This window comes from Phalangium opilio, unplaced genomic scaffold (genome assembly GCF_054372755.1).
Source record: "Phalangium opilio isolate 3A_F unplaced genomic scaffold, DU_Popi_V2 ptg000209l_1, whole genome shotgun sequence".
Classification (NCBI taxonomy): Eukaryota; Metazoa; Arthropoda; class Arachnida; order Opiliones; family Phalangiidae; genus Phalangium; species Phalangium opilio.
In genome coordinates, this window is record NW_028324217.1 from 6,798,593 (window position 1) to 6,826,046 (window position 27,454).

General features: G+C 38.4%; 1 protein-coding gene across 1 annotated transcript in view; it reads left to right on the plus strand.

The window, feature by feature from the left end:
- Nucleotides 1–27,454, plus strand: part of LOC149618757 (glutamate receptor ionotropic, NMDA 2B-like) — a 522,592-nt gene that overhangs the window by 315 nt on the left and 494,823 nt on the right. The window lies entirely within an intron of this gene.

Consider the following 27,454-nt stretch of genomic DNA (forward strand, 5'->3'; position numbering starts at 1 on the left):
TGCTGCCTCATTTATCCAAAAATGAAGCAACACTCTTTTCTGACAAATTAGTCCATGGGGAGTTAAAAATAGAAAAAAAAATGGTCAAAAATTAGAGGTCAGCCCCAAGTAAAATTCTTGTATATATTATTACGACAAAGCGTCAATCTTGAAGAAAGTATAGGCATGGATGAAGAATGCGCGTGAGGAAATTTGTTTTCACTCTACAGGATAGGCAACTCCCTATCTCGGACGACAGCTTATTCTGTATATACTCTGTTACAACAGCGTTAAAACAAATTTTCGCACGCGCATTCTTTATCCATGGTATAGGGAAGACTTTTATATCGTGACAGAGTCACGCAAGCCGCAATTATCGTGGCGCGAACTTTAAGTCAACAGGATGAAGTTTTAAAGTACTATTCTTATAGTAATTACTGTTCACCCTATTGAAAAAAGCGTGCAGAAGACGCGTTCAAATAATGATAAATGCATGATGAATTTCAAGTTTCGAATTTATTGTTGTGAAAGAAATGGATTCATTTGAGTTAAGTAAAACCGACGGATTTACTTAAGTAAATCAAGTAATAAACCCCCAAAAGACAGTGAATAAATGCCGTCACACATCGTTTTCTAATTACACAAACATCACCTGAATTTTCGAAGTGTTTTAACAATGGTAAAGTTATGGTTTTTCCCAAAGATTTTTTTTAAAAATTGTTTGTCATTTCTACCAGTCGTCACTCCTTTATGCGTACTTTTACCTACTTCAAGAAGTGATATCTAGTTTATTAGGGAGAAGGTATAATATGCCTAAGTATTCACGCGCCATAGTCCCAGTCCCCCCTTTCAAAATACAAGGGGGGACGTAAAAGGAGGCCGGGCTATTTCGCCTCTCTTCAGTCGGAAAATACGTAATTTTCGTCATTCGCGTCGCGCTGACGGGAGTTTTCAAGAACCAATGAGATGCCCGCTGTAATTTAGAGGCGGGGATTAACTCCGGACCTACGTTTGGACTGGAGATAAAGCTGGAAATCTGGCGAATTTATACCTTCTCTCTGAGATACTAGATATAACTTCTTGGTTAAACCTTTCCTTTAAAAAGCTAATAACGGAGGCTACTTGCGGCTGACTGAGTGAATATCATGGGAACTGATAATGAAGTCATTCTAAAAAATAATAGAATTTTCTATTGTACGGGCTTGCGGCTCAAATTCTACTCGTTTGTGGCGCGTAAAAGTTGATTCATTTAGTTTCGGTGGAGTAATTATTTAAGAACAGCGCCGGATTAAGGGGGGGGCAGGGGGGCACTGGCCCCCGGGCGCAGGGCTTGTTGGGGGCGCATTGAGTTTAACTATTCCCCCTTAGGGACATTTGCTGTTCCGTTTTTTCCGACTTTAGGGGGCGCACACTATCTCGGCCCCCGGGTGCAAAATTGCTTTAAAGGCCGACTTCCACCGAAAAGGGTTCTTACGAACTGAAGACCGTGCATCGATTCTTAACAATAGAGCGACCGTGACAATTTTCGAGTCCCCACTGGGGCAAAATTTGGAGGGATTCTTACGAACTGAAAACCTTGCTATGCGGGTTCTTACGAACTGAAGATAAACAATAGAAAGTCTCTTAAATATTTTATTCCCGATTTTTACGACCCTCTGAAGGAAAATATCTATTGTTTATCTTCAGTTCGTAAGAACCCTCGTATCAAGGTTTTCAGTTCGTAAGAACCCCTCAAAATTTTGTCCAGCGGGGATTCGAAAATCGGCACGGTCGCTCCATTGTTACTCTCGATGCACGGTTTTCAGTTCGTAAGAACCCTTTTCGATGGAAGTCGGCCTTTAATCCGGCCCTGTTTAAGAATGATTTCAATTCAACCTTCAGCCCCGTTTATTCTTGACTTCTTAAACAAGATCCAAGTTTCTTCTGAAGAATGCGTGGACAATTTTAATCGCTGTTTGTGGGAATTTGGAAAACAATTAACGTTCTACCATGGGTTATTTGTTTCCATAACCTACAAACCTATGACGTCACTTGTGCTGATTCCGGTACGTCACTAGTGCCGATTTCGGTACTATAGGGACTTGGTAGAACTACGTCATGCGCTAATTAAAAAACATACCTGGAGGAGAGGCTTAATAAATAGCTTTCATTCTGTAGAAAAAACATACCATAATGGCGCTAGTGGGGGGAGCTAAACCCGAATTGCCAAGCCCCTATTTTGTTACCAAGAAGGTTGGGCATTACGCGATTGGTCCGAGGTGCAAATTTCAAATTATCTATGAAATCTCAAACAAATCTGAATTTTAAAATCATTAGGAGATATTTCCCGAATTTTTCACTATGTAGATTGATCTTATAATTAGTAGAAAATCGATAAAAAAATCACTTTATTTCCTTTTCACCCTCTCTTTAACGTATTTGAGTTAGTGTCATACTTATTGTTGCTATGTTTTTTAGGCTGTTAACTCATTATGTCAGTAATGAATTTCGCAACTGAGACTGTGTTCCTTAATACTGAAATAATAGGTACTTTTTTTCTGTCACTAATTGTATCTCGGTATTGGATGGGTTTTTCTAATTAGTTTTTTATTTGTGGTTCAGACTAGTAATTGGATATCTATTTGCGAGGTTCTAGAGTGATTGTTATTGTTATTGTTGTTGATAATCTAATAGCGCCTGTTTCTGGAACTTTCTGCATGGATGCCTTAGTAAAATGCTTTTTCCTCTTCTCTGTCCAGTCTTCCATGGTCCAGCGTTTCTAGTTGAATGCAACACTTGTTTTCCAATAAGTTCTGAAACTTATTTACGTCTCAGCCTTTTTAGGATCCTTTTTTGTCTAAGTTGAAGATTTAACTTCATATTTCTATAGGGCCAGTCATAAGTTTATAATATATGTCCTAATGCCAGAGATTTATGAGAGTTAGTTCGAGAACGACGCGAGAATTGACTACACTCGGTGTTAATTTTGTAGTCCATCTTCCTATTTAGTCTATACTAAGCCTTTGACAGCGCCTCACCAGGCGTCGCTTTATGAGAAACTATAACCTACGTCACTTCATGAAAAGCTTAAGTTTGCAACCAGTGACAAACTTATGGAACATATCTTATGAACTTATGGACGGTCCAATGTTTTTTAGAAGTTAGACTCTGTCTTCAATTTTTCTAGCAGCGTGCAGAAGTTATGATGGGCGATGAAAGTTTCCCAGTGTACCTTGCGGCGCCCCTACGCTTTGGTAGGCGATTGTTAAGTGCTGCCGCGTATCGCCATTGTATTTGTATCAGAACTAGCTTCTATTTTTAAGACACAGGGGGCGTCCTCGACGTTTCCCTATCGTACAACCCTACCGAAACGCCGAGAATGCTGGTAGGACTTCGCTGCCATAGATGGAGTTACAGACTGTAACGTTATACCTTGAAGGAGAGAGGGATGGAGTGGTAACCCCCATACCTATAACGTTGCCTATGTACTGTACCCCAACCTACGACAATGAAGTCCTCCCAGCATCCTCGGCGTTTAGGTAAGGTCATGCACTGACAGTCCGGGAAATAGCACACTTCCTCTGGTCCAAAACCAGTTTATTAATTGCTTGGACTAGTTTTTTAATTCAAAAAGTGGGGGTTTATTAATTGCAAATCTATAGGAAAACAAAGGTGGGGACCAGTCCAGAGACCAGTTTATTATTTAGGGCACTAGGGAGTCACTGGTCCCAAGGACTAGATTAAAAAATATCCTTATTTCCCAGACTGTCGTGCAGTACAGAATAGTACAGGACGCCCCCTCTCTTTGAAAATTAGAAGCTAGTTCTGATAAAAATACAATGACACTACGCGGCTGCACTTAACAATCGCCTACCAAAGGGTAGGGGCGTGGCGAAGGTACACTGGAAGAGTTTCAGTGCCGCATGTCACCCATCAGCATTGCCACTCCATTTAACTTCATTTCTCCCTGTCTTAATTAATCTTGAAACTTTAAGTGTTTGGCTGCAAGACGCGAAAAAATATGAGCTCATTACTTTACATTTAAGAAAATTAAAGGAACGTTTTTTCTCACTTCTAGAAAATAAAATTAGCGGAATGGTTTTGAGTTTTTTGACACGAGGCATACGCAAGGTAATTTGGTATTCCAAGGACCAACCCTTTTAAGTTTTTGTCATATGCTAAAGTTAAAAGGATAAAAAAGAAATAAAATTTAACCCTCAAGAGGAATCTGAAATTGAAAATTCAAAAATGTTAATTTTTAAAGATTCTCAGAGCTTTTTTTTTAAACCCATCGGAAGTCCTTTTGGCCCTTAGCAACTTGACGTTGATGCATGATATTCTTTTCTTCATCAGAAACTCATAATGGTGTTCTTTAAAAAACCATCAATAATTTTTTCCCCCATATCATTCCATCGAAAATTTGCTTAACGGTAATCGAATTTTTAATAACGCTATTTTAAAAAATTTTGCTTTGGGACTTTTAGAAGCCTCTCAGCTGTTGCACACTAGTGTTGTAAGGGAAGCCATCCTTCAAGGAGCGATATCTAGTTTACTAGGGAGAAGGTATAAGATACCTAAGTATTCGCGCGCCATAGTCCCAGTCCCACTTTCAAAATACAAGGGGGATGTATAAGGAGGCCGGGCTATTTCGCCTCTACAGTCGGAAAATACGTAATTTTCGTCAATCGCGTCGCGCTGACAGGAGTTTTCAAGAACCAATGAGATGCTGGCTGGTTGTAATTTAGAGGCGGGGATTAACTCAGGACCTATACGTTTGGACTGGAGATAAAGCAGGATATGTGGCGAATCTATACCTTCTCCCTGACATCGCTTCTTGCTAATATATCGTTTCTCTTTTATAGAGAAGGGTACCGTAAAATCAGAAATACACAGATTTCTTCTATTTGTAATCTTGAACAGGTCATTTTCCGAGCAATGCTAATTAAGGACCAGGTGTAATTATGAAGTGAGCTTAAAATGGTAAGGGATATTGGCAAAATTTGATCAGGGATTTTGGTTAGGGATAATCAGGAAAACTGAAGGATTTTTTTAAATGAAAATTCGCCCGAACTCTGGCATTTGACCTAAGAAACCAGGTGATATTTACGTAGGTAGTTACCCTCCGGTGTCCTAAACATTAAACTGGTCCTTGAACTTGTCCCGGGTACCCCTTTAGATTCGTTATAGATTTGCAATTAATAAAATGGCCCCAAGGACCAGTAACCCTCGCTTCTAGAATTTAAGAACTGGTCCACTTAAGCAATTAATAAACTCGTTTTGAATTATGCTATTCCCCAGGCTAGAAGTAAGATAAGGGACTAGAAGTAAAGTGCTCTAGCATTGGTAATAGATCCTGGCACTAGTGAACAAATTTGAGGATTTTATGCCGCTTCCATCGCGCCTACACTAGACTGAGAAAAAATTGGTCGAGTTCCAAAAAAAAATTCCAACCCCCTTCCCCTTAACCTAAAGCCACGGAACACGGACGCGGGTGCTTGAATCTAGTTCGGCCGTCTACCACCGTGAGCGTCTCACGTTTTGGAGGGAAAATTAAGAAACCGCTACCAGAGGGCCAGCAGTTAGTGTGTTATCAAGAATATTCACTTTCGCCAAGTGAAGAATTTGGTTAACTTGATACTTCTAGTCCCTTATCTTACTTCTGCCCAGACTGCTATGAAATACCCTTCAAAGACATCGCCGCAGTCTCTTAAATTTTATCTGACCCTTAAGGTAGACTCATCCTTAGGTGGAGTATTATAGGGTTGCGATTTTAGATAAACGGTAAATCATGTATTAACCCAGTTTATCGGAAAAATCCGTCTTTGTTACACGGGCAGCTTAGACCCTATTCCAATCTCATAAAATTTCGCGAACGAAATGAGCCTTGTGATCATCAATGACGTCACAAAGTAATATAATTTTATTGGATAGGAGAGCGTGTGGGAGGGGGGTTCCCTAGATTGGCCCCATTTAGTAACGGGTCTTATAACTGGAAATATAAATCCTATATATACGACCGTATACAAAGTGTTATTTATGGTGGAGCGGTAATAGCAGACTTAACAACAACATTTTCACCAGCCTGTAATTTTTACACCCTTTTCTCAAAGAGATACTGAAACGAACCCCAAAACACTGAGAGTTATACAAGGTCTTCCGAATTATAGTGTGCTATGAGCGATTTTGAGTCTAAACTGCTCTGAGAGATTTTGAGTCTCAAATGTTCTATGAACGATTTTGAGTCTCAAATGTTCTTAGAGAGATTTTGAGTCTAAAATGTTCTTCGAGAGATTTTGAGTCTAAAATGTTCTTCGAGAGATTTTGAGTCTAAAATGTTCTTCGAGAGATCTTGAGTCTAAAATGTTCTTCGAGAGATCTTGAGTCTAAAATGTTCTTCGAGAGATTTTGAGTCTAAAATGTTCTATGAACGATTTTCAGGCTAAAATGTTCTATGACATATTTTCAGGCTAAAATGTTCTATGACATATTTTCAGGCTAAAATGTTCTATGACATATTTTCAGGCTAAAATGTTCTATGACATATTTTCAGGCTAAAATGTTCTATGACATATTTTCAGGCTAAAATGTTCTATGACATTTTGCCACAAGTTATGATTTGAGTGTTTTAGGGATGACCCCCTAAATTTAATTAAGAAACTGAAATACAATGCTAATTTAATTAAGGGGTCATCCCTAAAACTTTCAAATCATAACTGGAAAACAGTGGCCCTTGTGGCAAAATGTCATAGAAAATTTTCGACTCAAAATTGCCCAAAGAACATCCACCTGGGCCTTAATTTCTGGCAGACCCCTTAAATTCAAATAAGAAACAAATTCAATGCAAATATAATGAAGGGGTCATCCGTAAAATACTCAAATCATAACTGGAAAACAGTGGCCCTTATGGCAATATGTCAAAGAATATTTTCGACTCAAAATCTCCCAAAGAACATCCCCCTTAATTTATGGCAGACTTATCAGAAACACCCTGTATCTTTTCCTATAGAAAGGTTTTCTTTTGTGAAATTTAGTAGCGTTTGAGTAAAAGTTGGTAGTTCATGTCCACAGAGAAGCTGTATTGCGATGGAAGGCAAGGCTATGTATTTTTCTACCCATTTTTTTTTCGTTGCGCGTACTTCCTCTTAATTCGTTGGGTTAAGACGCACGGTCTGAAGGTATTTCTTGACTCAAAGGATGGCGATACTATCCGCGTCTTTTGGAATTTGAAACAGAATGTTCGGTCGTTTACCTTGTCATTCTTTTAGCACCGTTTAGTTGCTTTTATCGTTAGATTTAGTGACATAAAGTTGGTGTTTACGGTATCTTATTACGTCTATTTTGTACATAATGGTGACAGCCAGGGTTCTTATAATACTGGAAAGATGTGACAGAAAGATTTATTTTGTTGATAGTTTTTCTAAAAAATTGTTTAAAATTTTAAAACTTAAAGGCCGACTTCCAACGAAAAGGGTTCTAGCGAACTGAAAACCGAGCATCGAGACTAACAATGGGTCAAAAGTTGGAAGGGTTCTCGCTAACTGAAAGCCGTGCAATGTGGTTCTAGCAAACTGAAGATGAACAAATGAAATCGTTTTAAATTTATTTCCTCTCGAATTTTTGATTTCCCCTGAAGGAAATTCTCTATTGCGTATCTTCAGTTCGCTAGAACCACTGATTGCACGGCTTTCAGTTAGCTAGAACCCTTCCATCTATTACCCCAGCGGGGATTCGAAAATCGGCACGGTCGCTCCGTTGTTAGTCTCGATGCTCGGTTTTCAGTTCGCTAGAACTCTTTTCGGTGGAAGTCGGCCTTTAACCAAATAAACACTTGAGCGGATTGAATCTGAAAGACGCGAAAATTACCATAAAAACTGACACTTTTGGTCTCTCAAAGTGGTATAAAGGGTTATAATTTCGTCATAACAGGGTTGCTTATATTTAACAGGCCATTTTCTTGGCCTTTCTGCTGTAATTAAAGGGGAGGAGGTGTAGAAATCGTTACCCCTGACGTCACGCATAATGTATTTCAGCTTAGAAACCACGTGACATTGACATAACTAGCGAACTGTGCCGTGACTCCCGCAACCTATGACCGAGCACCGAACGAGTGTAAAAACGTTCTCATACTAGATTGAATAAAATAAACCATATGGTCTTGGCCATCTTGTTGGAATGCTGCTTCGTCTCTAAGTCACGTGACCTAGATGTATACATAGTTTTCAGACTAGGAGGACTGATACCATTTACACCAGGAGGCAAGGCTAGTTGGTGCTGCACTCTGTACGCCAAGTAGCCTGGAGATCACGTATAAAATGACGTCGTGGGCAATATTTCCTCTCTAAGCTCCTCCTCTTTTTATAAAATCAACTATTGTGTGTTCTTAACGAGTAAACTAGGGTTGATGCTTGTCCTAATTGTGTGAATAGCCAATGAAATGCAAGGAAGGAGGAACGGGCGGTAAAACAAAGTTTTAAACCCTTCCCCTTACCTTCAACCAGATATTACTATGGACAGAAATAAGATGAGACTATAGAAGCATGGATGAAGGATGCGCGTGAAAAACATTCGACGCTCAAGAGGATGTGCAACTCCCTATACTAAAAAGTAGACAAGTCGATACTAGCGCCGCCTGGCTACCAGCGCTGGAAACCCTCGCGGGAAAAATAAAAAATACTGTTTGGCTTCTAGCAGACGACGCTAAGGAAAAAAATTGGGAAAAACTTTACCTTAGCTCGCGCATTCAAAATACAGTTTTTCCAATAAATATCATTTCTTGGAGGTTAATTATATGATAATTAATTACATTTAAGTCGCGGAAACTATTTTAATAAATATTTTCACGAACCTAATCTAACCTAACCTAACCTAACCTAACCTAACCTGACCTAACCTGACCTAACCTAACCTAACCTGACCTGACCTAACCTGACCTAACCTAACCTAACCTAATATTGATTATAATAGTTTCCGCAAACCTAACATTTCTTGGAGTTGACAATATTTAGTAATATTTTGGAAAAGGTGATATTTATGCAGTTGATAAGCCTTGGCAATAACAAAAACAGGCGCACATTAGCCGCTCATTAGCCGCTCATGGAAGGGAATAAGAGGGAATAAATTACAAAAAACATGGAAAATATTGATGTAAGTTAGTTTCCGCACCTTAAATTTAACTAATTATCGTATAATTAACCTCCCAGAAAAGATATTTATTGAAAAAACTGTAATTTGAATGCGCGAGCTAAAGTAAAGTTTAGCCAAAATGGACGGTAGCGCGTGTTTTTTTCTTATGTCCAGTATTTTTTATTTTTCCCGCGAGGGTTTCCAGCGCTGGTAGCCAGGCGGCGCTAGTATCGACTTGTCTACTTTTTAGTATAGGGAGTTGCACATCCTGTAGAGCGTCGAATGTTTTTCACGCGCATCTTTCATCCATGATAGAAGTACTGAGCTAACCAAATTCTTCACGTGGCGAAAGAGAATATTCTTGATAACACACCAACCGTTGGCCCTCTGGTAGCGGTTTCTCAATTTTCCCTCCAAAACGTGAGACGCTCGCGGAGGTGGTAGACGGCCGAACTAGATTCAAGCACCAGCGTCCGTGTTCCGCGGCTTTAGGTTGAGGGGAACGGGGGTAAGAAATGTTTTTGGGACTCGACCAAATTTTTTCTCTCTAGTGTAGGCGCGATGAAAGCGGCATAAAATCCTCAAATTTGTTCACTAGTGCCAGGATCCCTTACCAATGCTAGAGCTCTTTACTTCTACTCTCATCTTACTTCATGTCTGGGGTATATCGCCTCTTAAAGATTCCAAGTTGAAGAAATCTATATATCCTGCTTCTGTCTTGCAAATTCCTGAACCTTCTGATTACTTGAAAGTTCAAAACAATCCTTTGCAATTTTAAATAACAGTAAACTTTTTCACTTTCCGGGAAAACAATTTATAGTCGTTTTAAACTTTGAGGCGCCCTTGCTAATGTTTAAATGACTCTTTAAAGAAGGTCACTCGGTAAATTTAAAATTATCTTTCCAAGCCTTTTACCCGAAATAGAATGCTTTAGTAACTCTTAATGGAAAATGTCGATCTAATGATCCCCAAGGCTTACTATAGTACTCCCGTTATCTTTGACCCCCGTGCACTGACGTATCTGGCAAGTCTGATGTGTCTCTGACCCGTTTTAACGTTTGGATCCCTTTTCAAGTCCAGAGAATTCGGACGACCCAACATCAAATGGAAATAGACTATGTGAAAAGAAATGAGAACGTATTTCAATCTTCGTTTTCTATTATACTTGCTAAACTACCCGGTCTTGCTTGGGGGCTGGACACCTAGTCCTTGTTTTTCCCCCCGAGACTGCAGCGCCAATTACCTGATGCGTTAATTTTTGAAATAAAACGAACTAAGTCTCTTTTAACCACGCCTCTCCGTAGTCACGTGCCTCTGACATATTTCCAATACTTTTTATCCACCCGCCCTTTAAAGAGACTGTGAATTTTTTGTCCTTAATAATTCTCTAGTTGTAAAAATTTCAGTTTTAGCCTAACCGCGTTTAATCGAGTACTCACACAGGCCTAAGAAATCTATGTATTCCTGCCTCCATATTTATAATAACAATAACTTCCATCAAATTGATATAAAGAATGGGTAGATTTTACTGATGACTAATACTTTTGTAGAACCCCAGGAGCGAAGGCACTCGGCGTTGCCCGTCAGCCCGTCGGAACCTTTTTTATTACTTTTCATAAAGAAGGGTTTTTAAATTTCTGGCCGCCATTTAAAAAGATGTCAACAAATCGAACCCAAAAGACCATTCAGCCGTCCGTCACTTAATATTTGTGAAATCGATTCTGGGTGCCATTTATTAAGATGGCGGTGGATTGGAAAAATCTTTCTTAGTACGCGTCTGAGTAACGTTCCTGCAAATTTTCAGCCATCTAGAGCAAGCGGTTTGGGCTGGGCGTTGATTATCAGTCAGTCAGTCGGGATTTCGATTTATATAGATATAGATTTCGTTTGATTTCATACTGAAAACCCAACATGAATACATTGAAACCTATTCCATAAAATCTTACTATCATATTCATTATAATTTTATTTAAACTTTAAGTTGGTTTTGCTGTCAAACTTTAAACGGAACAATATAACTTTCGAAATTCTTAAATCGCAGTTCAATGAACGACAAAAGAAACCGCACATTACTACTGATCGACGAATTCTTAGCTCCAAAAGACCAAATGAACCAGAAAAAGGAATCTCCCCCATCAATTTCATCGAAGGACGTATTCGCAAGACGAAAATCCGTTTTTAAACGATTTTCTCCGAAATATTTATTTCTTGTTTCCATTCTTCTCTATTTTCTATTCTTTCTTAACTTAATTTCATATAATTTTTTATTTCTTTTACAATTCTTTTTAATTTAATATATGAAATTCTTCAACGGCAAAGATTCCAGCAAAGAAGAATAAAGACTTAAAACCTTATGAGAATGGATAAGCGTTTTTTCCAAAGCGTCTCAAAACTTCTTATTCAATTTTTTTCCATCCCTGAGGAGTTTCTTGTTTCTTTTCTTTATCTTAAAATAGAGGGCATTTCTCTCTCAATGGCCGGCTTTGTTTAAACGCGAGGGGTCGCGCAATGCGTGTTGAAAACATGGACGACGATTTTGTTTGGAGTTATTGGATTTAGGCGAGACATTTACCTGTGCTTTGCCATTTGGTTATTGTTAGTGTCTGACGACATTCAATACCGTTACGTTGTTGATCCGTATCCGTTGCTTTTAGTTTTCGAAACAATTCTTTACAAAGGGGATGGGAACCTCGTAAGACCCGTGTAAAGTGCAATGATATGGACCATTTCGACAACAACAAGAGCATAAGTTTATGTAAGAAATTTTCCATAAGTATGACCAGCGATACATATAATTTTAAAAGTAGGAATGGAGATCAGTGTAATCTGGGCGCGCGTCTAAGTCAATGACCCCCTTCCCAGGGACGGGGGGCATGAAAGAAGCGACAAAGGTGAAATGAAACTACGTATTTTTCGCCGTCCCCGCCAGAAACGTCATAACAACGTAGTTTAAGTGAGCCAATAAGATAATTTAAACTTTTCGTTGCGTGTTGGAGGGAGGGGCTGGGCTATGAGTCGGACTGAAGTAAATACTAACCGTTCTCCATTCCTACTTCTAAAATTAAATCGATCCCTGCTATTTTTTAAATTCATTTTACCAGAAGTGAGATGAGACTAGAAGTGAAGGGCTCTAGCATTGATAGTAGATCCTGGCACTAGTGAACAAATTTGAGGATTTTATGCCGCTTCCATCGCGCCTACACTGCAGAAAAAAAAATTGGTGGAGTTCCAAAAACATTTCCTACCCCCTTCCCCTCAACCTAAAGCGGCCGAACACGGACGCGGTTGCTTGAATCTAGTTCGGCCGTCTACCACCGCGAGCGTCTCACGTTTTGGAGGGAAAATTCAGAAACCGCTACTAGAGGGCCAACCGTTCTTGTGTTATCAAGAATATTCACTTTCGCCGAGTGAAGAATTTGGTTAGCTCAGTACTTCTAGTCTCATCTCACTTCTGATTTTACTAGTCCACAATTAACATTCTGACTTCAATACAAATAACAGTGGGGAAAAATTTGGTAGATTTTATGAAGTTTGGGGCCCCTCGTCGCTGTTCCATGTGCGCGCTTTATAGTTGTTCTGTACGCTTGCATCTGAATTGTTCTTTCGCATTTGCGAGTCGAATGCCACGAAACTAAGAGAGTGGAATTGTACGCGAAAAACACGCTATAGCGACTATTTCTGGACACTTTCTTTTTGTTAGCATTCGAGAAATGGTTGCGATTCCAGCTGGGTTTGCTAATAGCGTGTCTTTGGATGTCTGCGATTATCCCATTGAAACCAATAAGTTGAAATCCATTTTTACAGTTAAAACATAACCTTATATTAATCTACATAAGTATTGGTCGATATGATATTTGGAGAGGCGCCTTCGAAGGAAAGAGGAACCATCGTCTATTGTGATCACCAGCTCTACCACGAACGAAGACATCGATTCTTCTACTTGTAATCTTTAACAGGTCATTTTCTGGGCGTTTCTGCTTGAGTTAAAGGGGAGGATGTGTAGAAAAATCACCCCTGACGTCATGCATGATGTGTTTGAACTTAGAAACCACCTAACATTGACGTGCGCCTCCACTCCAGCGATCTATGAGCGTCGAACCCTAACGTAAATAAGTTCTCTTCGCCTGTTCTGAACAAGTAGGCCCAGGGTCTATATAGCCAATGAAACGCGATTAAATTTTTAAGCCCTTCCCCTTACTTTCAATCAGACATTAGTATGGGGTCTATGGCCTCTTGATGATTCCAAGTAGAGGGGATCTATGTATTCCTGGCTCTACCCATAACTCATCTCGGCAAGGAAATTAAATCACTGTAGGTAAACCTTCAAATGAAGATGGCACTGCTTCAATTTTTAGAGAGGGGAAAAAACAAGTCAAGTATTTTCAAGTATCTATTGTAAAAAGCTTGATGATGAAGTTTGTATTTGTAGCTCTTGAACGTAGACATACACTAATCGCGCGACGTTGGTGTTTTAATGCTCGAAATAAGTTATTCTTCTCACGCAAAGCATTGTTCATGAAGTGTACGTTGCATTCTGTTGACCATCCCATTAATTACATGCGGAGAAACCAACACACAGCCGAAAGGCCGTCCTCTTTAAGTTCTCCCCGCGCCAAGTAGTAACTCCAGACGGAGGCCGTGTTCACTACACGTGGGAAGGAGGCTATTCGAATCGTACTGCCTCTATTGGTGCTTCTTGGCAAAATTTCACTATAAAGTGCAATTTTTTAAAATTATTGTTATTTTATAATCATGTCTTTACACTGAAAATTTTTAATATCTGGTACTTCAGTCATTCCATTTGTATTTGGACACATTTAATTCTTGTGACGCAATGTGAGAGTAGTTTTTACCATATTCAATAATAAACGTCACCATGACCCTAAGCGTCATAAGCTACCGTAGCCCCAGAGCTTTGCGCCATAAGGCCACCGTCTCATTGTGATTGCCATGGCGTTGGAGACAATAGAGAAGATGTTATATTTTATCCTGTTTTAACATATAAGAAAGAGCAGGATTTTCTGCTTCTCAAATTTGAAAGACACTCAAATCACGAAGCACTTATTAGTGGCAGAAGGGGATAATAGAAGAAGGATGACACTCTGGATCCTCGTAATACTTTGGTTCTTCTCGGGCTCACCCTTTTTGTTTGCTGTCCTCGTCATCAAACTTCAGATGGATGTGTAACTATCGCACCGTGTTAGGGTGAATTCTATAACTGTTTGGTATTTACTAAATCCTCAGTAATCAATTAACCCACAAACCTTGATTGTCCTGACGTGGGAAAAAAACGCACAAGCGCATGGATGCGCCTTGGCAAATATTTAAGCAGCGATAATAGAGTAATGATGAGGGAACTATTTACATGGCGTATCTGATTCGGTTTAGTAACCTTGCTATAATAAGTGTTAATTCTCATGTTGGTTGGGAAGAATCGTGTTACAATTACCCCTCTTTGTGGTAGGCTACACTTCTCTCGTAGAGAAGTATTATTTACGGTTGTTAGTGATTATTTAGGCTACGACTTGTTTTTATATCTTTATAGTCTTCCATAGGACACGCCTTGAGTCAAGCGCGGGCGTAGCTCTGAGTCGCGAACAAAAAAGAAGCTACTCCAAACCATTTCTTACATTAGAACAGTTCCGTTTCCCAACGTTTTTTTTTTCCCACCCAAAATGTTGGCGCAGGCAGAGCGCGTGTCGCTTCGTTTTCCCGCCAAACTGAGATCCTTCAGGCTTGTACCACCGAAACTTTTTTTTATTTTATCCTTCTTCTCTTTTCGACCGGGATACGCTCTCTAGCTCTCCTCTTCCACGCTCTCTAGCTCTCTTCTATGCCATATAATCCCACCATATACATCCCTACTTCTCCAAGAGGAGGATGACTGAACGGAGACTCGGAGTTAGTGTATGGTTTGCCATTGGCCACGAGGCCTTCGTATGAGTAAGACGCCGGTTTTCGTTAGCTCCTGGAGAAAAAATGTTATATTTCTAAGTCTTTTTTTTCTGATTAAATCTTATATTAAGAAATATTTCTAGCTTGTAACGCGGCGGCGGTCAAGGTTTTATTGTTTAGAGTTTTAGGGGTTAGTGGTCAAGATCTCGTATATTGAACACGATAAGAAAGATATGTTATCGGACCTCGGTTAGTGTGCGAAATTGGAATTGAGAGTTATTGAACTTTGCGCGAACGTTTTTCGTCACCGGTGAGTTTGAAAAAGTTTTAGTTTTATTGCGTGTTATTTGGGGGAGTGTAAAATAATCGAGGTGTTTGTTTTGTTAACTTTGTTTTCTATTGGTGTTTGAGAAATTTGATGGCGATGTTTTCAAAATTGTCAATAGTTTTAATTCAGACGAAAATTATTATGTCAAAAAGTGGTTAGTTATACTTAATTTGACTCGTCAAGCGATTGGAGTTTTAGTGTACTTATTTTATCAGAAGTATATTACTATTTCTCTTCGAGAGAAGTGTACACTGTACCACAAAGCGGGGTTATTGTAACATGATTCTTCCCAACATCATTTTACATTTGGAGCATGGTTACTAAACCGAATCACATACGCGATTAAAAGTTCCCTCATCATTACTCTATTAACGCTGCTTAACTATTTTCCAAGGCGTATGCATGCGCTTGTGGATTTTTGTCCCACGTCAAGACAATCAAGGTTTGTGGGTTAACTGATTGCTGGGGATTTAGTAGCAAATAGTTATAGAATTCACCCCTTGGTGCGATCGTTACCCATGATGAACATAAGAGCAAATAAAAAGGGCGCATGAGCCTGGGAAGAATCATGTTACATAACTAAAGTATTAAGAGGATGCAGAGTGTCATCCTTCTTCTATTATCCCCTTATGATTATATACAATTTTACTCATGAAGCGATCGGCGTTTGTTTTATCTAAATTAAATTTGAAATACTTGGTCCAGGGCGTTATCCTAATTATCTTCAAGAATTTCAATAGTTTTAATTCAACTTATTCAAATTATTTTTGGTAAATATTGGTTATTTACACCCGCCTTGAATCTTTTTTTAAAATTTCATAAATCGATATTAAAATTTTTTACTCATGTTGTTTACTATTGATTAAAGAGCTAGTAAAATCCTCGTTGATAGTTGTACAGGTTGCTGCAGTTCAGGAAAAGTGAGACAATTTTAAAATGTGTAGCAAAGAAGTAAGGAAACGTCAGGGGATTTTATAATGTGTAGCAAAGAAATGCCGGAAAGTAAAGCAATTTTAAAATGTGTGGCAAAAAAGTTCTGGAAATTCAGGGGATTTAAAATGTGTAGCAATAAAGCGCGGGAAAGTCAAGGAATTTTAAAATATGTGGAAAAGAAATGCTGCAAAGTCGGTAAATTTACCTTACGAAGATAATATTGAAAGTTAGAACGTACCATCGTTTCAATAAATGTGTTTTAATATTCTTGAAAATATTCTGTTAACATTGAAAACGTTTGGCCTAAAAAAGGTCAGGGCAAAATAACAGAGAAGACCAGGAAATGTCACGAAGTTTGAAATGTTCCACAAAGGTCCGCGAACGTCTGGAAATTTTAAGAATTTGTCACGAAGTCTGGTGAATTTGTTATAAGTGGGGAACATTTCTAGGGTTTATGAAAATGCCAACGAACTTTGAACGTTACATCGTAGTACGTTACAATAAATACGCTTTATAACGTTTCTTGAATAGCGGATTTATAAGTACAATATTCTTAAAAATACACGGTTTTTCTGATAAGTCTACCTTAAAATAATGGGGATGTTCTTTGGGAAATCAATGTAACTTCTATGACATTTTACCATCCCATTTACTATTTTCGAGTTATGATTTAAGTGTTTTAGGGATGACCCCTTAATTAATTAAATTAGCAATCATTGTCTTTCAGTTTCTTAATTAAATGTAAGGGGTCATCCGTAAAATACTATGCACAATCTTAACTCGAAAACAGTGTCCCTTAGGACAAAATGTCGTAGTCAACATTTCCGACTCAAAATCGCACAATGAACATTCCCCTTAATTTTTGGCAGACTTATACCAGAAACATCCTGTATTCTTATAAATTTATTACTATAGATTGACAACCCTGGGCCTAAAAAGATTAGGGATAAGTCAGGGATAATGTCAAGAAATTTGAATCTGAAAATGTTTATCTCCTACGGCGACTTCCTGCGCAGTTAAAACTATACGCGTTATATTCGATTTTTGTAAGTTCACGCATTCTGTGTGTGAGTTGGAAGAACCCGGCCTTTGACTCCTAGCTGTTTTGAGAGTCCATTAACGATCTGATCTAATTTAGACTGTTTTTGATAACAACTTTCACCTCACCCCCCCCCCAAATATCACGCCTCTCCCCTATTTGTTATAGGAAATAGATTAAATTTAAAGTTATCAAGGTCTGAAAGAACAAGAATGTGCGCCGGAAATTTCAAAGACAATAAAATTGTTGTTGAATAAAAAAAAAGTAAAAGACTTTTCAGTGATAGCAAGATGTGATATCTAGTTTATTAGGGAGAAGTTATATAGTCCCAGTCCCCGTTCAAAATGCAATAAGGGGGGGGACGTAAAAGGAGGCCGGGCTATTTCGCCTCTCCTCAGTCGGAAAATACACTGTAATTTTCGTCATTCGCGTCGCGCTGACGTGAGTTTTCAAGAACAAATGAGATGCTGGTTGGAATTTAGAGGCGGGGATTAACTCCGGACCCTATACGTTTGGAGATAAAGCTAGCAATGTGGCGAATTTATAACTTCTCCCTAGTAAACTAGATATCGCTTCTTGGTTTGACACGAAGAAAAAACCCTTTAATCTATGTCAGACTTATCATAAACACACTGTTAGTTGTCAGCAACTAACTGACAGCGCCCTCTATTAACTATTACCAGCATTAATTTCAGCAAGTTTCGATGAAATGAAAACTGCTTTTGATAGCTTTGTTTTTATTTTATTTTAGTCAACTTCGGAATCAAATTGGACGTCTGTTGTTAATATTCTCTTAGTTTTTATTCCATTTTCATTATATTAGACAAGCTGCCTCATTGTGTTTCGGCAATCCAATTTATTAATATTAAAAACCAAATTTTTATGGGAGTCGCGACCTAAGAGATGGACAAAATTTGAATTTTATGAAGCCAGATAGACATTTAATACATAAAAATATTCTTATTTTGACTACCTTCTAAGTTCATAAGATATGTTTCATAAGTTTGTCACTGGTTACAAACTGGAGCTTGTCATGAAGTGATTGAAGTAGGTCATAGATTCGAGGTAAAGCGACGCCTGGTGAGGCACTGTCAAAGGCTTAGAACAGACTAAATAGGAAGATGGACTGAAAAATTAACCACCGAGTGTAGGACTTCAATTCTCGCTTGTCGTTCTCGAACTAGCTCGAGCTTAAGTTTAGAGCCAGCATACTTATGGAACATATCTTATAAACTTGTGCTACTTGTATAGAATTTAAATTTGAATAATCTTTAACATAAATAATTCATGATTTAAGTATACATTCACGTGTTTGTAAATAAATAGATAACTTTGAAGGATATTACTGTATAATGTGATAGAAAAATGTACAGTACCAGTTCAGAGAGAATATCGCAGAAGGAGTAAGAGACTGTATTCTTCATGAGATAACACGTTTAAATCAATAGATAGGTCTTAAAATTCTTCAATGTGAATTTTGTATTTCTTGTACGTCTTGTACTAGACGGCGTTCAGCGAGGAAACCGATCACAACTATAGATTTACATTGTACAACGAACTGAAAATGCGGTTGAACAAGTTATGACGTAGCTATTTGCCAAAATAAACGTTGAGGGTTGTTGAACGGTGACGTTTAGGTCTGTAAAGAACATCCCATTCCAGATCCGCAATATAAGGAGCTGCCAGAGAGGTGTGGCTTAAAATGGCTATGGCTCCTCCCCTTTACACCAAAATGGCGGCAAACTTCACTGAGTGAAAGGCTAGTGTAGGAATGCTCCTGTTTGGCTGAGGGTCTGACGCTTAGTAGGGGAGATTTTCACCCATTTGCCCACTCCATATTGAATTGGAAAGTTGAGAAAACTGTTAGTTACTACAACCAAAACCCTGTGAAAAAAGTACACTTTTTATTTAAATCTATGTACTTTTGATGGCATCGGTGCAATTCGTGGTATCATAGATATTTGTAGGTGTTTAATTGAACCTTGTATAAGCTGCATCTAAAATCCGACTAAATCCTCTATAAGCATTTCCTAATGAGAAGTCGCTAATGATAGGCAATCTCTCTATGGAGCCATACTTGTTACAACTTGGTCACTGTATATAGGAATTGTCACAGCCTGTATTTCCTAGATTTCCTATAAATCCCCATAGGTTTGGAAAAGTCCGTCAAAGATATGATTCATTAGAGGTTACACACTTTCGGAAAAAATGGTCAAAACAACTTTGGCCCAGGGCTGCATTTTCCAATATTATTAACTTCCATTAGTTAACGGTAGAGGGAGCCTGTAGCAATTAATCAAGTTTTCATTGCTTTTGCTTCTATACGCTCGCTCCTACAACCAACATCCACTGCTCGTTTACTCAATTCCACTATAACTCCCCCACGCAGTCTTTCCCGCCTTTCTCAGCTTTCCCTCTTCGGTTTTAACGCAAATTTTCCCGCAAAATTCCTTGCCCTCGCAAGTTAGCGAAAACTAAAACGTATAAATGTATGAAAGGGTATTGTTTAGGCCCTGAGTATTTCAACGGCGATGGTGGGTACTTATTATCAGCGCTCCAAGTGAATAAGTGTCAATTGATGATCTTCTTGGCCTTGTATGGGGTGAACTTTGACCCCAATAATTGTAAAATTACTATAAACGTGCTGCAGGTTTCTCCATGGTTAAGAATAGTGTGGGGATACCATTTGTTGGGAAAGTATGGTTAAAATATTCATTCTTAAAAACAAAAATGAATATTATCTTCGATGAACTTCTCCGGGCTTATAACACCATATATTTCGTTCTATTTTCGGTAACGAGGTGGTCGGATATTTGCCAGTTTTTGCTTTTAAGACTATTGTATTTTCTTATTTTTCTCATATTCGCTGCTGTTAAAACTTTGAATATATAACTTATACCAGAAGTATATAATACTTCTCTTCGAGAGAAGTGTACCACCACAAAACGGGGTAATAGAGAGCTTTCAGTTGGAGGAGGAGCTGAGTCTTGTGACATAATTTACGCTGCCATTATGGTGGGTTTAAAGTAGGAGTGAAGCTGAGACCAATATGGCTACCAAAACAACGGTAAGACTTGGGAGGGTGTGACGTACTACTATCCCATCAGAAAGCTCTCTATTGTAACATGGTTCTTCCCAACATTCAGACTCAACATTTATTATAGCAAGGTTACTAAACCAAATCACATGCGCGATAAATAGTTCCCTCATCATTACTCTATTAGCGCTGCTTAACTATTTGCCAAGGCGCATGCATGCGCTTGTGTGTTTTGCCCCACGTCAAGACAATCAAGGTTTGTTGGTTAATTGATTGCTGAGGATTTAGTAAAAACCAAACTGTTATAGAATTCACTCTAGCACGGTGCAATACCCATCTGAAGTTTGATGAGCAGTATAGGAAACAAAAGGGGACCATGGGACTGGGAAGAATCATGTTACATAACTAAATACAGAGTGTCATCCTTCTTCTATTATCCCCTTCTACTTATACTTAAAAATGCCTTCATCGTGAACCCAGAGGCTAATAATTGGTAAAGTGTAAGACCCCTTGGATACCATAAATGTTTGCCACCCCCTTATCGTATTAACGTTGTTGATTTATTAAGCCTATTACATATCGTCTCACTCGGAATTTACACCAAAGTAGAAACTATAATAACGTAACCTTAATCGTGTTAGAGATTAATGAGATTGGCTTTGGGCTTAAGGCTCAACTTGGATGAATACGTTTTAGTGTACTCAGTACTTCGTTTTTTACTATTTCGTTATTAGGGTTGTAAGCCTAAGGATCTGGCATAGTTTGTTAAGAGCGGTCGAGACTTGAATTAATTGGTTTAATTGCACGGAGAATGTAATTTAGATGTAGATTAGACCCTTTCGTTTATTGGATAAGAAAACACACTGCAGACTTGGGGTGAAATTAATTTCGCAGGGAAAACACTTACTTTTATTTTCTTTTACTTTTGGTCTATTTTTAGTATTTTATATATAATAAGAAGTCGTTTGTCAAGGCAACATTCATTTCCTTATTGGTTAAGATGGCTATTCAATCATGTTCATTCTTTTTTATCTGCGGTTGTTGTTATACAGGATGGAAAAACACAATCTATACTCAGCGTTGCCCGGGTAGTTTTATATATAAAGTCAGTAAGTTACGGCGGTTTTTTGTAAATGACCGGTTTGTTACGGCGGTATTTGGGAAATTAGTGGTAATTTAAGTCGGTATTCGGTAAATTTTTGGTAATTTAGGCCGTATTCGGTAAAGTTTTGGTAATTTAGGCCGTATTCGGTAAAGTTTTGGTAATTTCCGGCAGTATTTGGCGAATTACCGGTTTGTTACGACGGTATTTGGTAAATTACCGGTATGTTTCAGCGGTATATGTTAAATTACCGGTTTGTTACGGCGGTGTTTGGTAAATTACCGGTACGTTACGACGGTATTTTGTAAATTACCGGTTTGTTACGGCGGTATTTTGTAAATTAACGGTAAATTACGGCGGTATTTTGTAAATTACCGGTAAGTTACGGCGATATTTCGAAAATACCGGTAAGTTACGGCGGTATTTGGAAATTACCGGTAATTTACTGCGGTATTGGGTAAATTACTGGCATGTTACGGTGGTATTTGTTAAATTACCGGCATGTTAGGGTGGTATTTGGTAAATTATCGGTACGTTTCCAACGGTAAAATCCCAACACACATTTCGAATTGTACGTAATCGTAATCACACGGTTGTTGAAAATTAAGCATAATTTCTCATCTCAATATTTTCATATTGTTGTAAAATTGACAATCAAAGCCAAAGCATCTAAAAATAGTTTTTGAATCCAATTAGTCTATTGTAAAATGGCATAAAGCCGATGATGGGGAATGGCAAGTTAATAAGCTTAGCTCATCAGTTTCGGTGAATATTTAACGTCTGGAAAACTCGAAATCTATCCTAAATATACAAGAATGAAAATTTTCCATACATTAAAGGTTTATCTTGAGAAACTAAATTGCTACTTTGCATTTTTGTCCTGTACCGACTTGAAAATGGATATACAAAGCTAGATTTACGGAGAAACGCGCGACACAAACCTTAAGAGACTTAAGTTTGTGTTTAAGATAGAGAGGTTAAGTCATCTCCAAGAAAATAGTTTTTGTAATTGTTTTGGCAATGTCACAAAATTCGAAAATGCATCTTTGACACATTTCTTTTTAAAGATTATTTAGCCAATAAATTAAAATATTGTGAGTGCAAAACTGCCAGATTTATTAATGGGGTTGTGGTGTATAAAACCTTAAGGACCATTCAGACGTCCCAGTCGGTCGCCCTGTTCAAAAAGCTGCTGATTGGCCAGTGTTCGAATTAAAAAACCCAGCCCAAGAAAACCCACTTAATAAAACCCATCACTAAATTCTTTAATTTTGATGAATGTGAATGCTAGAATAATTTCATTTTAAAGATAGTTTAAAATATTTGTTGTTTCAAAAGTACCTTCAGGGATCGATTTAATTTTAGGAATGGAGAACAGAGTAATACTGGGCGCGCGCCAAAGTCCCGGACCCCCTTCCACGGGACGGGGGTATGAAAGAAGAGGCGGGTCATAGCGACAGAGGTAAAAAGAAATTACGTATTTTTCGCTGCCCCGTCAGCAACGTCATCAAAACGTACTTTAAGTGAGCCAATAAGATAATTGAAACTTCTCGTTATGTGTTGGAGGGATGGGCTCTATACTGGGCTATGAGTCGGACTGAGTAAATACTAGCCGTTCTCCATTCCTATTTCTAAAATTAAATCTATCCTTGGTGCTATTTAATAATGAAACATTTTAAGACTTTTTTGTTAAGCAGTTACTTTTGAAAGACAATTTATACCATGCAAGTAACTGCTAAATTTAAAAAGACCCAAAAACCCTAAATACCCAATAAAATCGGTTGGGCTGGGTTTAAAATAAAACCGGATTTTTTTTAACCCTGTGATTGGCTGACACATAAACAAAGGAGGATCAAAACTAATGGGACTAGGCTTGTTTCGTTGTTCATTTCTTCGTATGGAGCCATAGACTACTTCATTAATTACTTACATAAAAACCAACATACCAGATGGAGCCAGAGTTCACTACACGCGAAGGGAGACTAGCCTACTCGCACTGCCTCTAGCGGGTTTTCTTGGCACCAGGGAAATAACCCAAGATGGTGATCTCTCCCGCCCCCGTGATGTTTCATTCTCTTGTGTGATTAATGCAATAGTCTATTTGCACAATCTATTTCTTAACATATCTATTAAATGGGTCCTTTTTCTTAATTTTTTATTTCTATGTAAAATATTGTGGGAACGAAGGCAACTTGAAACGTTTTTGAAATTTCCGAGAAGACGTTGAAAATTATTTTTTTTTTCCTTAATATTTTTAACCTTTCATTTTTCTTTCCATAAGATATTGCGAGCGTCCATCTTTAAAACGCTTAAAAGATTCTGGTGTATTTTGCATTTCTATACCGAGAAAACGGGAAGATTTTAAACCAAATCCTTTGGGTTTAGTTAGAATTTTTGGAAAAAGCCCGAAAAAGGCTTAAATATTATTTCCTTTTTAAAGTAATACAAGATTCTTTTATAGGCGATAGCTATTTTCACAGTTTGGGAACTTGGGTATTCCATATTTGTTTTTCATTAAATATAAAAAAGCTTTCACATTTAAATATGTATTAGTGCTTCAAAAGATTGGTAGATCTAAAGTAAAGTGTGTTATATGGGCATTTTTTAGTAGAAAAAGTTCCATGACTTTGTGCCCTAAAGGTCAGTGTTTTCAAGTTATGATTTGAGTGTTTTACGGACGGCTCCTTAATTAAATTATTATAGTTTTCTAGTTTCTCATTCAAATTTAAGGGGTCTTCCAATATGAAGAAACGTCCTCATTTAAATCTGCAATTATACCGAAGTACAGTGAGTTAGTTCTATGGTCAGTTTTGAGTTACTTGAGTAGAAAATGTTCCATGACATTTTGTTCTAAGAGATTAAAGGCCGACTTCCATCGAAAAGAGTTCTAACGAACTGAAAACTGAGCATCGAGACTAACAATGGAGTATAACCGTGCCGATTTTCGAATCCCCACTGGGTCAAAAGTTGGAAGGGTTCTGGCTAACTGAAAGCCGTGCAATGTGGTTCTAGCGAACTGAAGATACACAATAGACAATTTCCTTCAGGGGAAAGCAAAAATTCGAGAGGAAATAAATTTAAAAGGATTTCTATTGTTCATATTCAGTTCGCTTGAAGCACATTGCACAGCTTTCAGTTAGCGAGAACCCTTCCAACTTTTGACCCAGCGGGGATTCGAAAATCGGCACGGTCGCATCATTATTAGTCTCGATGCTCGGTTTTCAGTTCGCTAGAACCCTTTTCGCTTGAAGTCGGCCTTTAATCCCTTCTTTATACTCAAACTCATTATTTTTAAAAGCAAAATTATGAAGTTATTTGATGTCTGTGTAATTTTTCATAGTTTTGATAAAGAGGTTTGGCTCTTTGCCTGCATGTAGATAAGATTCAGTTGTCAGTAACGTCAGAGGCAAATTGAAATAACAGAATGAAAGCCTTAATTTCTTAGTGCCAAGTTTCTCTCAAGCTTCTTTAGTGGAGCAATCACCGCTCTACTTTCCGGCGAAAATAGTTAAGCCTTTGAATAATTCGGGGCGTTAGAAACTATATTTTTTGTTCTTGGAGATTATCATAGGTTTCTTCGTAGTGCAAACCTGGTGGTAAATGTAATTCGGTTTGCCCACGTACTCGCGCTAGTATTTATACGCGAGTTTTCCCTAGTATAACGTGGAGGCAGCAAATGTTTTGTTATGGAGCGTAGACTTTCTTCAAAAGTACATAGAAAACCAAAAGTTTACTTTTTTAATCTACCTCGCATCGTGTAATAAACCCCCCTTTACGCTCAGAATATTGTCAACCCCCTCTACCTTCACGACGTAGCACAGGGAACATGCGTAAATAGCCTCATATAGTAGCACATGCTAGCTCCAGTACCAAGAATTAACGTTTGGATCACCACCATAGGGTATTATTTTCAATAAATCTTTGGCTTTTAAAAAAGCTCTTCTCTAATTGGTTGATTCGTGTAAGGGTTGAGAGGAGGGTCGTTCGCTTCTCAGGCTGGAAATTGTGAACGAAGTGTACTTTAATTTTATCCATGAACCTCTGCTATTTTTTGGTTTTTGGGAATGATATATTAATTAGATTTATTAGTGAAGACCTGTTAAATGTAATTCGGTTTGCCTGTGTACAGTATTCATACGCCAATTTTCCCTTAATGTACCACGGAGGAGGGGGGGGGGCATCGGGGAAATGAATATTTTTTCAGTTGGCAACGCGAATCAACTCTTATGTGCTGTCTCACTTTGTTTTTCTTATTATCCTTTGTTATTGATAGTCTATGTTGTATTTGCCAAATCTGACAACTATCCATATGGTTGTCTGAAGCAAGGTTAAGAGATAGAATTGTTTCACGTTGCGACAAAGTGGCTCTTTACTTATCATCATAAGTCCCTACGATATGTTCCATAAGTTTGTCACTATTACTGAGAGCTTGTCGTGAAGGTAATAGATTCTCGTAAAGCAACGCCTGGTGAGGCGCTGTCAAAGGCTTAGTACAAACGAGTGTAGGACTTCAATTCTCGCTTGTCGTTCTCGAACAAGCTCGAGCTGTAAGTCTCTAACATTACGAAGTATAGGTAGTGTCATATTTATGGAGCATATCTTATAAACTTATGTTATCATTATAACAATGGGAACATTCATACTTGTCGTTGTTACCTTACTTATGACTTAATGTATAAAATGATATACGACTTCAAATGTAAACGTTTTTCAAATACTCGCAAGAACGAATTTCAAGACTAAAAGTTTCATGATATAAGTGAAGGAACGATTTGTGTTAAGCTATAACTGAAATTGTAACTTCGTACATTGGTAACGTACTACTACAATGTAGATGCGCCAACAAACTCGTAGAGCTTACCATAGCGTTACAAATAAGAAGTAGAATTTCGCAGCGGGAGAGTAATGATCTGAAACGAGAGTTTGAGAACCTTTTCAACTCGAGTGACTTCGCGCTCAGAAAATGTTTGGAATGGAAAAGCTGTTTGGTTCGGAGTAAAAGCTGTAAAATCGGCAGTCTCGGATGCGCGCGGGCGGCATGGCGCAGTCATTTAGCCAACCAGCCACCTTTTAACTAGGCTCTAAAAACGGCTTGACGCATTAAGAGATCACTTTACGCCGCGAAGTAGATAAACACGAAGATAAGACGCAGATAGGTTCCAGCAGGGATGCGTAAAACAGCTGATGGTGGCCCCTATTCCATGTTAATTTCCATGTGTTTTGGAACATACCTTGGAAGTAGTTACCACTCGATGGCAAGACTATTTTGTGGGAGCGATAGTTGGATGAATGCCACCATTCGGTATGACAGGCAGTTGGGCGAACCCGACCATTCGTTGTTTATCGACATGATCACCTGCTGTGAGCGACAGTTGAGTGAGTATCACTACTTGGTTCAGCTACAGTTCACTTAATGTCGCTACTCGGTATGAACAACGTTTGAGTGAATGTCGCTACTCGGTATGAACAACGTTTGAGTGAATGTCGCTACTCGGTATGAACAACGTTTGAGTGAATGTCGCTACTCGGTATGAACAACGTTTGAGTGAATGTCGCTACTCGGTATGAACAACGTTTGAGTGAATGTCGCTACTCGGTATGAACAACGTTTGAGTGAATGTCGCTACTCGGTATGAACAACGTTTGAGTGAATGTCGCTACTCGGTATGAACAACGTTTGAGTGAATGTCGCTACTCGGTATGAACAACGTTTGAGTGAATGTCGCTACTCGATTTGAACAACGTTTGAGTGAATGTCGCTACTCGATTTGAACAACCTTTGAGTGAATGTCGCTACTCGATTTGAACAACCTTTGAGTGAATGCCTGTACTCGATTTGAACAACCTTTGAGTGAATGCCTGTACTCGATTTGAACAACCTTTGAAAGAATGTCACTACTCGGTTTGAACAATGTTTGAGTGAATGTCGCTATCTTTTTGAGCAACCTTCGAGTAAATGTCGCTACTCTGTTTGAACAACCTTTGAGTGAATGTCACTACTCGGTTTGAACAACCTTCGAGTGAATGCCACTACTTGGT